Below are 15734 nucleotides of genomic sequence, written 5' to 3'. Positions count from 1 at the left end.
CTTTTGACTTTTCATTACTTTACTTGTGCTAGAAGAGGTAATGGTACAACCAAGAGAGATTGAGGCGTTATCAGCTTTTCATTTATGCAGGTGTTGGGACGGGGGCATACGGAGCAATTTGTTTATGTACACCGGGATATCCCTTGAATCCTCTTGAGAGATTTCGATGAAACTTTCATGGAGGTACTCTGCAGTCCTCTCCCAAAGGTTTCTGTGGAGGGCTGCCTTATTTCTTTCTCTGGGGTAGGGTACTTGCTCGTACCGCTCAGCGATGACTTCAGCAGGCACCATTGCAGTATGCAGGCTGCAGCATATGGCCCTTGGCAGCTTTTGGATGCCAGCAGCAGCTGTGTTCTCTCTGCCTTTGTTACCCTCAGGAGTGAGAGATCAGCTAAAATCATCACTGCCTGTGGAAAATAGTGCCAGTATTCAGTGTGATTGCCCTATACTTCTAGATTCATGCAATTGAGCATTTCCCTCCTCGTTTCCCCAACACCCGGCCTGCCATACTCACCATGACTGGTGCTGTGACTAGCATTGTGCACAAGCAATCCCAAGGAGAATTAGTTTGACATTATAAGTTTTGCTTTCTTGGTGAATACACTGACAATGGTACCTCTGTGTGTTTTATCTGCAGTTGCTGCTACTGCAGACTTCATGGTCTCTTCCCCCTCACCCCCACCCCATGCTCATGGAATGCCTGAGCCAGATGAGTAGGAGAAAGAAGACTTGGGATGACCTGTTCAGTAAGGTCCTGCAAGCCACTACTGCATCAGACCATGAGCACAGGGCCTAGTCTGGAGGATGAACATTACAGACAGCCTGGAGAAGGAAAGAGTGGAGAAGAGAGAGGCCCAGGAGTCCCAGTAGAAAAAGGAGGGAGATGCACCAGGACATAATGGGCTTCTCAGGCAGCAAACACAGATACTGCAGATTCTGGTGGACGTGCAGGTTCAGCAATCCCCGGGCTCACCTCCCTCTGCAGCCCATGGGAGAGCTCAATATCGGGACCTCTCTATTACAACACCCCCCCCCCCCGAACATCACACATGGCATCAGGTGTTGCTGCACTACCCTTACCACTCCACCCTGGGTGATGTTAAAAACAATCACAGCTTTACATACACTGATCTGTGAAAGCCACAGTTGGTGTATGTACAGTTGAAATGAACACGGATGTTCTTTCCCCTTCATACGTTCTGTTCTATTAATTTAAGTTTTATTAAGTTCTTAATGTATTTGTTTTAAAATGGTGCATTTTTTGCACTGATTTTGTTAGAGAATAATAATCTATTATTTGGAACATAATTCATCTTTATCAGTTCACAACATATTCTGCTGAGTGTTCAGCAGTTCTGAAAGGAACCAGTTACCTGTAAATGCACAGTATCACACAACTCATAGGATCAGTAACAAAAACAATTAATAGGTGCATTGACAATGTTATATTCTTACATGTAATTACTCTGGCTCACTTTTAAAATGGTCTTTCGAGGCCTCCCTGAGCTGTATAGCTCCATGTTGAGCTCTTTTAATAGTCCCTGTGTCTGACTGTTCAAATTCAGCAGACAGCCACTCCACTTCTGCCCACCACCCTAGAAACTTTTCCCCCTTTTCCTACACAGGTACTATACAGGATATAGCAGGCAGCCATTACCATTGGGATATCTTTCTTGCTGAGGTCCAATCTTGTGAATAGACAATACCAACCACCCTTCAGATGACCAAAAGCACATTCAACTGTCATTCTGCACCTGCTGAGTTGGTAGTTGAACCTTTCCTTGATGCTCTTGAGGTGGTTGGTGTATGGCTTTGTGAGCCAGGGGAGCAAGAGGTAGGCTGGGTACCCCAGGATCACTATTGGCATTTCAACATTGCCAGTGGTAATCTGCTGGTCAGGAAACATAGTCCCTGTTTGTAGCTTTCTGAACAGTCCTGTAAGCCTTCCCAGACTTGCCCATGTTGATTTCAGTGAAGTGCTCCTGGTGATCCACCAATGCTTGCATAACCAGAGAAAAGTAGCTCTTTCTGCTGATGTACTCAGTGGCAAGGTGGTCTGGTGCCAAAACAGCGATATGCGTGCTGTCTGTCGCGCCACCACAGTTTGGGAACCCCATAGCTGAAAAGCCATCCACTATATTCTGCACGTTGCGGAGAGTCAGTCCTGCGTAGCAGGAGGTGATTAATGTCCCTGCACACTTGCATGGCCCCTGCAGTGGATTTCCCAACTCCAAACTGATTCCCGATTGACTGGTAACTATCTGGTGTTGCAAGTTTCCATAGTGCGATCACCAGTCACTTTTCCACTGTCAGTGCAGCTCTCATTTTGGTGTCCGTGTGCTGGAAGGCTGGGGCAAGCTCAGTGCACAGCTCTAGGAATGTGGCCTTGCACGTAGAAAAGTTCTGCAGCCGCTGCTTGTCATCCCAAACCTGCATTATGATGTGATCCCACCAGTCAGTGCTTGTTGCTTGGGCATAGAAGAATTGCTCTGCCATCTGCAGCTGAATTGGTTCTCCCATAGCAATCTGTCCTCCAAGGAATTGTCCTATTCCCCACTCATTCGATGGTTCTTGCGGCTCAGCAAATACTGAAGGATTGTGCACCCTATGCTTGCAATTCTCATGACAGTAGTGCAGAGCTATGCAGGCTCCATGCTTCTGTCAGAGATGGTAGACAGCGAAGAGGGCTGTACAGGTTTGTGGGATTTTTGAAAACAGGCACAAAAATAATGGCATACAGATATAATTATGGAAGTTGGCCCCATGCTCTTAGTCACCCCTGTGTGACTTATTTCAGCCTCATCATGTATAGTCCTAACTTCCTGCAATTCAGTGTGCTAGACCATGGCGAGTTGCACAGTGGGATGCCTAACCATGGCACACCACACTCTGCATCTACACAAACATTCCTAGTGAGTTTGCAGAGTGCCAACACAAGGAGCCAGGTATGCACGCATGCAAGCAATATACTAATTGCGGAAGCTCTATACTGACGTAACTTGAGTTGATGTAACTTTGTTGTGTAGACATGGTTTAAGAATAATACTCTGATATTCCAAAGAAACTGTTGTCTAATGTTTGTTCGAACTGTAGTGGTATTTCATCATTAAATCACAGCTGTGATTACTCCAAGCACTTGAGGGCTTGAGTTCAGATTTCCTGCATATATCTTTGATGGTCTCCTTTTTCCTATTCTGTTTTCTTTGAGTTTGGACCATTTGATGTAGAGCTGAAGGGACGGTTTTTGTGGATTGGAAATGCCACTTGGATCAAGCTCACAGATCAAGACATGGAAGAAGCTCCACCTTAGTGTTCCTGTGTCAGGTCCAACATGACAGGGTACTGAATCTATTGACCCACTGATCACAGTGATTCAATGGCTTTTGATTTTCTTTCCAGATTAGGTATAATTCAGGTCATGGTGACAGTGCATGATGAAGAATATTTTTTTTCTAGAAGCTCCAAATAATTGCAGTTTAAGTGACTTTTTTTTAATGCATTATAATCTGTTACAATTCATGATGAACATATGGCAAATAAATTGAATGTAATGGAGAACCATAGCAGCATGAAAAGTCAAGGTTAGTTCAAGGGGGAAAATATATATAGTATCAATCTGGTATGGACAGAAAGTTAAAAATGTTTAAGAATTAGTAAATAATACATATAGTAGATTAATCATGACAAAAATTGCCTATAATCTGAAAAATAAATACCTTCTGCTTGAAGGTCTCCAATAATCCTCTACTTAATCTGGGCGCTTCACTGAGCCTGATGGAAGATTTTTAACCTCAGCTAGTAACCCACCCTTGCTAAGAAGTGCCTTTTCTGTAATTTTCCATGGATTAGATGCCTCTGGTTAGCTCCTCAGAAGAAACCCAGTAGGCGGTACTTGTATGGAACAGTCATGTTATCAATTATAATAGGCTCCGTTTGCCCTTCTTACCATCTGGACTCTTGTCTCTCCCAGGAACAGAAATTTATGCTATGGTTACCATCCTTCCCCCAACCAGGGTAGATGTTGAGAGGGCTCCTATCACAGGAGCTGTTGCTGGATCCCAACTAGAGCCTCCATCACCTTCCCAGCCAGACCTGAATAATCATGCAGCTGAAAGTTTACTTTGAAAGAAATGGCGGCAGAAGTGAATCTTTCTTCTCTTCATTTTATTCGCTGTAGTTGAGCTTCTAAACCACAACATGTAATTTGTTTTATAGTTTATAGATGGACCCTAATCATCACAGGCAATTTAGAATTAACAAAATAACTTAGTTGTAAATAACCTCTAAATGTTTGTCTTAAATTATGTTTCAATATCCAAGAAAATATATATATATATATTTTAAAGTCCCTCAGGTGTACTTTCCTGGATTTGTTTCAGGACCTCCATTAAAGTTGCATTCTAGGAGCATGGGCTGCCAGAAAGAAGAAGAAAAGGAAGAACATTTTTCAACAGTATTTATATAGCACTCTGTTTTAAAAAAACATTGTAAATTTAAAGCAAAAACTTAATGCTATGCAAATCATGGAAACTCCACTAAATCTACACATTTGACTACTTGATAAGACACACTTTTTTTCAAATAATATCCCCCACATTTTATGTTTCAGTTTTAGAAGTGTTGAATTTAATTGTTATTTTGATTGCATGATATAATACAAATGTAATTATTTATTTAGTATGTAATGTATTATAGTTAAAGCAACAATAAGAATTATTTAAACATTAATTTTACTTAGAGTTAATCTTTTAAAAACGTTCACAACAGCTAAATATTTTCTTTTTAGAGAGAGAAATATTTTCATGCCAACAAGGGAGGTCCGTAACTTAATGTTTGGAAAGCCTCTAATCCTGTGGTCTTGTCTTCATGTGCAGTGCTGCACTGGCGCAACTTGCCACTGTAGCGCTTTAGTGAACACGCTACTGTACCAACAGGAGAGCTTCTGCTGTTGGCGTAGTTAATCCACCTACGTGAGAGGCAGTAGCTATGTTGACAGGAGAAGCTCTCCCATTGACACAGTGTTGTCTGTACCGGAGGTTAGGTCAATATAACAGATTTAAAATTTTTATTAAAGTTAATGTTTAAAATCAGATTTACACAAGTTAAGAGGAAGGTACTGTACATCTGGGGTCAGGCTTGGGTTATGAGGGATTACAAGTGTCGGTTACAAGGTGCATGAGATATATACATAGTACATAACCAGCATAGACCCAGATTGGGGTGCAGGAGTTTTTAAAGCGTCAGTGGATAAGTGATCTCGGGTACGCCACTCATAGAATGTATTTAGAGTCCAAGTCAGTATTGGCGTAGTGAATAAGTAGATGGGTGGGGTGCATCCCTTGGTTCGTGAAGGAAGTGGGTTATTTCCCTGACCGGCGTTCTCGATTACTCGACCTGGTACTGACGGTGTCCCATGATGTGCTCCGTGAATATGTCTCTGGACCACATGATGGTCCAGAGACATATACCAGACTTGGTAGAGAGATCCATTCTTAGAAATAATTGTCAATTATTGAACCTGTTGGTGTTGTAACCTACTGTGTCAAAGCATCTTGCCTGCAAAGAGCAGTATGTTTGTGAGGGGATGATCTTAATGTTGGAGGAGCCCCCTTGGCAATGGAGATATGCTGTCAAGCAGGTACAGGTGGATATGGGGCCTTCTTAGTGTTAAAGAATTGTTTGGCTCTGAAGAAAACTGCTCTTAAGCAAGAATTAGCTTGTGACATTGGAGAATTTGAGGATTGTTTATTTGGTGCTCGGGGTATAGGATCATTGAGTTTGAGGGGCTCTTCCCTCCCTCCAGGTTTTCTTTATTGCACACAGAGACTTTCTTCCTAAAAACAACTTATGTTTTAGGTTTGTTTTGCAGAGAACTGAATTGGTGAGATTTTTTTTTTTTTTTTTTATTTTTACTGGTCAAAATAGAAAGATATTTTCAGACTGGAGATTTTTACAAGCATAGGTGAGAATCCGAAGGTAGCTGTAACCATAACTCCAAGGCTGAAATAATCGTATAGCTTGATTTTTTTTTAAGTCAAAACAGTGTTGAAAAATACATTAATGCTTTGATTTTATAGAGCGCATCAAGGAAAGAGGTTTGAGTTTGTCAGAAATGATGGTTTGTTCCACTTAGCCAGCCTTTTTTATTTCAGGTTGTTATCTGAGTAGTGACCTGATTCAGTAGTAAGATCAAGGTCATGTTTTATTCAATACAAGAAAATGGAAAATCTGGCAAGAACCAAGTGGTTTTATTTAACCCTTTCTGCTGCAGCCCCTGTCAATAGAGAGAGATAAAGCTGATGACAGAATACAAGGGATTGTTATTCATTATTCATAACTGGCTAAAGGTTTAAGTATATAAAGGATATTACGCGTTTCTTTTCATAGGTCTTTTATGGTTTAAATAGTTGCCTGGCAAACTGGATGGAGTAACTAGAAAATCATTTTTAAAAGATGCATATATTGTTGCTCTATTACCATATGAAAAAACGAAAACTTCTTTAATTGAAAAAAAAATCCATTATATTTTGAGTGTAAAACCTCTATAGAGCTTCATCCAATGGGTACTCATTTAATGACTAATGCAGTAGGTGTTGCAGTGGTACTTTGCAGGAATGCATTGACATTTTGTTTTGTCAGTATTTGAATAGACCTTGAACTTCTTTGGTTAGATGGTATCTTGCAGTACTGCAGTCCACAGCTTTAGCTGAACTACCCAGCTCTGCCGTGGAACCTCATTCATCAAGAATAAAAGCTCCAAACTGGATTTCTAAGGATGACTCGCAGATCCCAGTGGTGAGGAGCTACATGACTGCAGCAACATCTTTTGGGGATAGAGGTGGTGGGTCTGGAGCTTCTGTCTTGCTAGGAAGTAGCAACTACAGGAATAAGGTTCTCTGGCCCTTTTATCTCCAGAAGACCATGTGTGGTTTCTGTCATGGCTTAGGTGCTCCATTGATTGCTGTTGCCTACTGGTCTCTGTTGGAGGATCACTTTACCAGCAGGACTGCTAGAAATTCTAGTCTCCACTTTTCCATCCTCTGACTCATAAAAAGGGCAAATAAACTTTTCAGCCTCTGAGGCAGAAATCCCCGAATTTTCGGTCTCAGGAGAACTGGCACTGTCGAAATAGGTTTCCAGGACTGAAAGAACCACTGGACAGAACAGAGTGCTCTCCCTATATATCTGAAAAACATTTATTTTTAAAAAGATGTTGGGGTAACAATCGAGCAGCATGTATTGCTGAAATAGTGCCTGATAAAAATCTAATATTAATTGAGTGAGGAAATTTGGGAATCCTACCTAGCAACTGTTTATATAAATCCCTCTCTAGTTAGTTGTACTAAATCCTTAGTTGTAATTTTCTTAGATGCAGATACTTCAGGAGATGTTCTGGACCAGAAGATGCAAACGGCCTTAGGGATTTTCAGATGTGTAGACTCTCAGCCAGGAGCGGCTATTAATGCTGCATTGTTCTTCAAGAAAACCATGTAATGGCTTGCCCAATTCCATATAGATTTTGCAGTACAGTCACAGATAACTAAGGAATGGTTCAATTCCTGTATTGCTGTTACAGTCCTTACTGAAATAGCCTATGTCTCTGTTGTATTAGTCGCATATATAATCAACTCCTTGGTGTCAAGGTTAAATTTTATCACTGTAAGAAAGCAAAACAGTTCTGTAGGAATCTTAACTTTTCATTTTAATACTCTTATAGCAATTATTCAATCTGATCCCTACAGCCAGCTCTCTCTCTCTCTCTCTCTGTTACGAATAAAATCCAGATTTTGTTTAAAAGCAGAAGCAGGAGTAAAGTGGTTATTTTGACTTTTTCTTCATCCAGCATTTAAGAGGAGGGAGATGGCACTTTCCTAAAAGTGGTCTATGATAACAGAAGGGAGTTATCTACAATAAATTATGGTTACTTCATAGAATTTCTGACTCTACTTTCAGGTGATCAGAGAGAAATATTATGAAGAGTGCAGTGTCTGAGAATATTTTTATGAATAGTTAAGTGTTTGATTTGTCTCATTGTGTGGATGGAATTATCCACTGATAACGCCCTGTTTACCAACCACCATGCATCAGTCAGTGGTTAAGATGGCTCTGACAGGTTTTAATCGCACTGATTTTACTTGTTAATAGTGGTCTCACCATTTCCCCCCAGTCTCTTGTAATCTTGTGACTTGACTGTTGTAGTTCCTTTTACTTGGGGCATTTTTATCACCCTGTCACTTGGACATGCTCTGGGCACATAAGGGCAACAAGGCTATAAAAATATATGTGGCATTACTGCCAATGGAGCCTGCAACAGTGGGACACGTCCTAAAAACAAAACAAAACAAAAGTGCAGAAGCAGCCAAAGACATACTTCAGAGTTAATTCCCCATTGAGATGAACAGAAACAATTAGCATGTCTGTATCAAGATATCTTTCTTTAGACTGAGGACCACACACAGCCTTTTCAGTGTGTACTGTTGCAGTGCTTATCTTCACAAGCATAAGGGCTAAAAACTGCAAGAGTGCATGTACAGTAGCAAGCTTCATAGCCATAATTCACTACCTGTGCAGCTCCACCAGTTTTAACAATACTGGAAGCTGAAGTGGAGATAGTGCTCAGACTTAATATGGTTATATAACATGGTGAACAAAATATCTGTGTCTTGCCTCTATTTACAGCTTCCACCATTGCTATTACTAGGGAATTGCACTAGTGATGTATGTGACAGGTTGGATCACAGAAACCCCCTTGGGAGCTGCCACCTAATGTGCAAGGACTACGCCTGCTCCTGTTTTCCCTGCCAGCTCAGGACTCCAGCACCCTGTCTTGTTGAGCCAGACACTCCAGTCTGCTGCAACACAGACCCAGGGTCTAAATCACTTGTCCCAAAGCTGCAGGTTTATCTGAAAACAGCTCACAGAAGTGTGCTTGTCTTTAGCACTCAGATGCCCAACTCCCAATGGGGTCTAAACCCAGATAAATCCGTTTTACCCTGCATAAAGCTTATACAGGGCAAACCCAGAAATTGTTCGCCCTCTATAACACTGATAGAGAGAGATGCACAATTGTTTGCTCCCCCAGGTATTAATATATACTCTGAGTAAATTACTAAATAAAAAGTGATTTTATTCAATACAGACAGTAGGATTTAAGTGGTTCCAAGTAGTAACAGACAGAACAAAGTAAGTCACCAAGCAAAATAAAATAAAATGCGCAAATCTATGCCTAATCAAACTGAATACAGATAATCTCACTCTGAGATGCTTTAGTAAGTTTTTTCCTCAGACTGGACACCTTCCAGGCCTGGGCACAATTTTTTCCCCTGGTACAGCTCTTGTTGCAGCTCAGGTGACAGCTAGGGGATTCTTCATGATGGCTCCTCCCTCCCCTTGTTTTCTTCCACCCCTTTATATATCTTTTGCATAAGGCGGGAACGCTTTGTCCCTCTGGGTTTCCACCCCCCCCTCACTGGAAAAGCACCAGGTTAAAGATGGATTCCAGTTCAGGTGACATGATCACATGTCACTGCAAGACTTCATTACTCACTTGCCAGCACACACACATACAGGAAGACTTACAGGTAAATACAGCCATCTGCAGACAATGGGAGTCTTCAAGATTCTAGTATCAGGGGGTAGCCGTGTTAGTCTGTATCTACAAAAACAACAAGGAGTCTGGTGGCACCTTAAAGACTGACAGATTTATTTGGGCATAAGCTTTCGTGAGTAAAAACCTCACTTCTTCGGATGCATAGAGTGAAAGTTACAGATGCAGGCATTATATACAGACACATGGAGAGCAGGGAGTTACTTCACAAGTGGAGAACCAGTGTTGACAGGGCCAATTCAATCAGGGTGGATGTAGTCCACTCCCAATAATAGATGAGGAGGTGTCAATTCCAGGAGAGGAAAAGCTGCTTCTGTAGTGAGCCAGCCACTCCCAGACCTTGGGAGGCGGTCCTCGCTTACAGACAACCCCCCAACCTGAAGCAAATACTCACCAGCAACTACACACCACACCACAGAAACACCAACCCAGGAACCTATCCCTGTAGCAAACCTCGTTGCCTACTCTGTCCCCATATCTACTCTGGCAACAGCATCAGAGGACCCAACCACATCAGCCACACCATCAGGGGCTCATTCACCTGCACATCCTCTAATGTCATATATGCCATCATGTGCCAGCAATGCCCCTCTGCCATGTACATTGGCCAAATGGGACAGTCCCTCCGCAAAAGAATAAATGGACACAAATCGGACATCAGGAATGGTAACATACATAAGCCAGTAAGTGAACACTTCAATCTCCCTGGTCATTCTATTACAGATTTAAAAGTCACTATCATTGAACAAAAAAACTTCAGAAACAGACTTCAAAGAGAAACAGCAGAACTAAAATTCATTTGCAAATTCAACACCATTAATCTGGGCTTGAATAGGGACTGGGAGTGGCTGGCTCACTACAGAAGCAGCTTTTCCTCTCCTGGAATTGACACCTCCTCATCTATTATTGGGAGTGGACTACATCCACCCTGATTGAATTGGCCCTGTCAACACTGGTTCTCCACTTGTGAAGTAACTCCCTGCTCTCCATGTGTCTGTATATAATGCCTGCATCTGTAACTTTCACTCTATGCATCCGAAGAAGTGAGGTTTTTACTCACGAAAGCTTATGCCCAAATAAATCTGTTAGTCTTTAAGGTGCCACCAGACTCCTTGTTGTTTTTCAAGATTCTAAACCATCCTTAATGGCCCACACTTTACATAATTACAATAGGCCCTCAGAGTTATGTTTTATATTTCTAGTTTTAGATACAAGAGTGGTACATTTCTACAAATAGGATGATCACACTCAGTAGATTATGAGCTTTGTAATGATACCTTACAAGAGACCTTTTGCATGAAGCATATCCCAGTTACATTATATTCACTTATATTTTTATAAAACCATATAGACTGCACAGCGTCACAGTGTATTATAGCTGTGAAATTTGCAAGTGTACAGAAGGCCAAAGGCTAAAAAAGGGTGACACAGCAGCCCTTGTCACAAAATAGCATTGTGAGTTATTTGTGGTCTCTATCTACTCCAGCTCATATTTGCTTAGTTTAGAAAGGAAAAAAATGGAATTTTTTAATGACTGCCTGCCCTGCACACTTGTCTAGAATCTGAATGTCAAGTTGGGTCCTTTACTTTGCAGGTATTACATCAGTAATACAGATTCTGCAGACCAAATTCTGCATCTTATCTATTCTGTGCAACCAGTCTTTGGTACACTTCCATAGGTGTAACTTAGGGGCAGAAGTTGGCATGTGGAAGACACCTGAAAGCCCTTACAGTTCTGGATCCAAAAACATCTTACAAAGTAGATATGAATAAGGAGGAGAAAATGGGTGGTGGGGTGGTGGTAATTAGGTATGGGGCAGAATTAAGATTTGAATGACTTAACTGTATTTCCATAGCTTCAAATGCTTTGGTTTCTTTTAAAGTTAAGATTAGTCTGAATGTCCTTGATTCTAATGACTAGCTTTTAACCACAGTGTTTTAACAGTACTTAATCCTTAAATCACTGACATGTTGTCTGCCTTAACTCCAGTTTAACTAAATTTTTGGTCTGGTAAATTCTTAAGCTGGAGAGCCTTCATATTTTGCATGCTTTTTGAAAAATACTATGGAACCTTTAATTTAAGGACAAGCAAAGGGAGCTGGGTATAACCTTTTGAAAGCAATGTACCATATTGCAGCAAAAAAGAATCAGCATTGGGTGTGAGTCAAGTCCGTATGTCAAATTTGAACTTGAAGCCTCCTAGCCCACAATTACAGGTACCACCACGTGAGGAATTTATCAGGCCCTGATTACCGTAATTTAATGTGAGCATACAGTTGTGTGGCAAATCCATGCATGCAGATGCATCCAGCCATTTCTGTGTGCAGATATCTAATTTGCATGTACAAGTGTGTGCATAAACTGAAAACCACTCAAAAGAACAAAATCTTTTAAAAAATATTATCCTGTCCTAAAGCTTTGGTTGGGTCATCATTTTACCCATTTTTTATTTCTAAATCCATGCAAAAGAGGTTTTTCTGATTTACTTGCAGAAGTCTGACTTCCTAATTCTGATTCTACCCAAAAAGCAATATGACCTAGTATGCTAAGTTGGAAGTAGCAGCCTATGGCAGGTTGTAATTTTCTCTTTTGAAAATTGAATGAACTGAGCAAAATTTTCAGAAGTTGGATTAGTCAATCTGAATAAACACACAAAACAGTGACATGAACCCCATTTATCCAAACATCTGGATCTAAGCCACAGACATTAATTATCATTTTAAAGGCTTTACCAGGCATTATTACTTAGGTGCTCAACCAGTAGTTCAGGATCACATACAAAGATCAGACAAATTGGGTGTGGCATTAAACTATGTTAAGATGTATTGTGCATGCTATCTATAATACATATTGAATGTGTGATCCAAGTAAATGCAGCATAAAGAAATGCAGAGTAGAGACGTACATATTTTAAAGTTATTTCACCTGCAAAAGTGACTTAGTATCTGCCTATTTAATTGTTTTGAGATCATACTTTGGGAAGCTGGCATCTGCTTATAATTCTCTTGCATTAGTACATTGATTTTTGATTCCCTACATTGATAAATAATCTGTGGCCCTTCAGAGTGCGAATAGCTGGACATTTAGGAACTGCTGACTATTCTAAATCTGTTCTTTTTTGCTTTAAGCAATGATACCCATATGATGTTGGGGTAATTGTTGTGTGGAACATTTGATAAATGAATTCTGTTCAGCTGCAGAACTGACAGCGGTGACTGATATAGCTAAGGTGCACTAGTGGTTTAATTCTAGCTTGGTTGGAATATAGAAGTAGCATTTATTCACTGTTTTAAAATACTACTTTATGTACATGATAGTTTTTCTTATTGAACTGAAAGTGTCTCCTTTTTTTGCACTATACGTTTTCAATACCTTGCTTGGTATTTTGGAGGCAAAAGTGTAATACCTCAAGTTCTTTCCTCACACCAATAAAACATTGTTAATATAATTCATTCATTTAGTAGAGAATGGTTCTTTTTAAGTTAAAAGTTTTAGTTGGCAAATACAAATAGTACAATCTAAATATCTAAAATAGTGGGGAAAGAAATTTATTATAGGTGGCACAGGTAGCAACATCTATAGTTAAGGTAGCCCAACATTTTCCCTTAAAAGATGCTGGTTTTTGTTAATTATAATTTTGCCAAAATTAAACAGTTTGAGCTGAAATATTCTATTATGCATATCTGCCTCAGACTAGTTTTTAATCTAAAATGGTTCAGCCATTTGAGAATAAGATTAAGGAAAAATTATATATTTGCTTATTTAAAAAACAAAAGCCTTATATCCATCTAAGTGCTTTGGAGCATAGGATTGCCTTGGTCAGGGATGTACTTTTTGCTGTCTCAGTGGAGAAAAAAAAAAACTCAACATTTGTCCAGGTTATGACTGAGACTCTGAAAAATCTCAGTTCATATGTGCAGTGTGGAGACTTGTTAGTTTGGTAGCTAAATTTTTTTATGATTCCATCTGTACTGAGCATGCTTCAATTCCACACAGCTCCTACATCCCATAAAAATGACACATGTACCTACCTCACAGGCCTTGGGGTCTGAGTAGGAGTTTTCCTGCAATTGGTCCTCCCAGCTAACAAGGGCAGCTGTGGTACCAGAACTGAGCTCAGGGAGACTTTCTCCTTTGCTCTCAATGCTTTCTCTGGCTCTTCCCCAGGCAGCACAGCAGGGCATCTAAAAAGCAATGACTTTTTAAAAAAAAAAATAAGAGAAATTGGATTTTTATTTTGTTTAAATTATACGCTTTTCTGTTTAAACCTGTTTAAAATGAAATTGGAGTTTAATATAAAATGTTAAGGCCTAAACACACAATTTCTTAAAACATTTAAATAAAAAAATTAATGTGGAATCTGTAAGTCTCTATCAAAAACTTTGTGTTAAAAGCTGCTTTTCTGTATAAAGAAATAATTAGGGAGGAAAAATCCAACATTTGAGGTCAAGCGTTATAAATATGGCACAATAGGGATATAGGAAAAAGGCAGGAGCTGGAAGGGGAGGATTGTACAGGAACAGAGTCCATAATAACCTAGAATTGAACCCATTAGTCATGAGTCAGTGTTCCTTTGCTGTCTAGCAAATAGCTGTGAAACTCATTGGCAGAGTGTCCCCATTCCTCTCTAGTGGCAGTTGTACACATAAGACGACTTTTACTGCAGCTGTTTACTCAAGTAGTAGAGGACTTTACTGTGGATAAAGATCTCAGCCTTGCCCAGGACCCATATTAGGGGTTAGTATGGTACCACATGATGAAATTTATTATTATTTTTTTTTTAGCTTAAACACTGAAAACTTAGTTAATAACATTAAGGTTGCAAGGGCAAGCACTCAAAAGCTAGGAAATGCCAGAAATAAGGTTGCTTATTCAACCTTAATTCAGACCCCTTGTGCATATGCATTAATCTTTAATTACATAATCAAGACTGGGTTTTTTCCCTACAAATCCCTGCCTCATTCAGCACACAGGTTGAGTACTTATAGCAATAAAAATGTAGTTACATTAAAAGTCAGTAAACAGCTGAATAAAATGAATGTGTTTTAAACAGTTTAAAGGGACACTAGTTAATTATACTTTATTAGAACAGTTTAATAACTTACGATGTTAAAATCCTAACTTGTTAAAATTAACTTATTTTTCACTGCTCATTAACTAGTGTTTACCTTTGGTATGCCATTCAGCTGCTTAAACAATATAAACTAATAATTTTTTCCTTTCTGGTTCTTGGGCACTCAGTATTTGAGTGCTAAACATAGCAGAGAGATGTTTAAATTAAACAATATGCAGTAAAACATTTCCTGAAAACTCTTATGTTCAACAGTAAGTATTTAACAAAATTTTTTTTTCAAAATCTAATTTTGGAGCTTATGTTTTGAGGACACCATGGATATCTCAAATTAGACAATGATAGTGCTTCTTAAAATCGAGATGATGGGGGCATAATTTTAATGAGGCCACTGAAAGATTTGCGACTTTTATTGCAGTTATTTCTTAATAGTAAACTTCTACATAGTGAACAAGCAGGTAATTACTCATGGAATCTGAAATATTTGTAGACTCTACCTTTAAAATTAATATATGAAATAAGGCAGCAAAAGTTGGTTCAGTGTGAAACAAATCACGGAGTTGTTAATTTTGAAGTTTTATAAATACTTTAAGCCAGAACCATATTTTATATTCTTTTGAAAACCATATCCTGGGTGCCTAGAGACAAAGTGCATTAGTGGTTAGCATGGGGGCTGGAACTTGTTCTCTTCCTTCCTATACAGATCTCATAATCTCTCCATGCCGTAATTTTGCTTAACTGTAAATAACCCACCCTTTGTAAAATAATTTGAGGTACTTTGATGAGAAGTGCTCTATAAGTTCCAAGTATTGATACTATATCCAGATAACACTTACAGCATTGTGGTTATTTTTGTAACTAAAGTGTTTTTTTGGTGCTTTTGTAACATTCTGGTGATAGACAAGTGGGATACTGTCATACTCAGATGTCTCAACTCTTCTCCTTGTTGGATGTTTAATACCAATATGATGCATTACACTTTGTGTTGGCCTTCATCACACACACACAGTGGTTTTGAGTTTGTTTTGCAAGGACCGTACTGTTGGCATAGGTGT

General features: G+C 39.6%; 1 protein-coding gene across 1 annotated transcript in view; it reads left to right on the top strand.

Annotated features, from left to right (window-relative positions):
- Positions 1 to 15734, top strand: part of MARCHF5 (membrane associated ring-CH-type finger 5) — a 64437-nt gene that overhangs the window by 9698 nt on the left and 39005 nt on the right. The window lies entirely within an intron of this gene.

Source organism: Malaclemys terrapin, chromosome 7, assembly GCF_027887155.1.
Source record: "Malaclemys terrapin pileata isolate rMalTer1 chromosome 7, rMalTer1.hap1, whole genome shotgun sequence".
Classification (NCBI taxonomy): Eukaryota; Metazoa; Chordata; order Testudines; family Emydidae; genus Malaclemys; species Malaclemys terrapin.
Note: the sequence above shows the minus strand (reverse complement) of the source record. Positions and strands in the feature narration are given on the sequence as shown.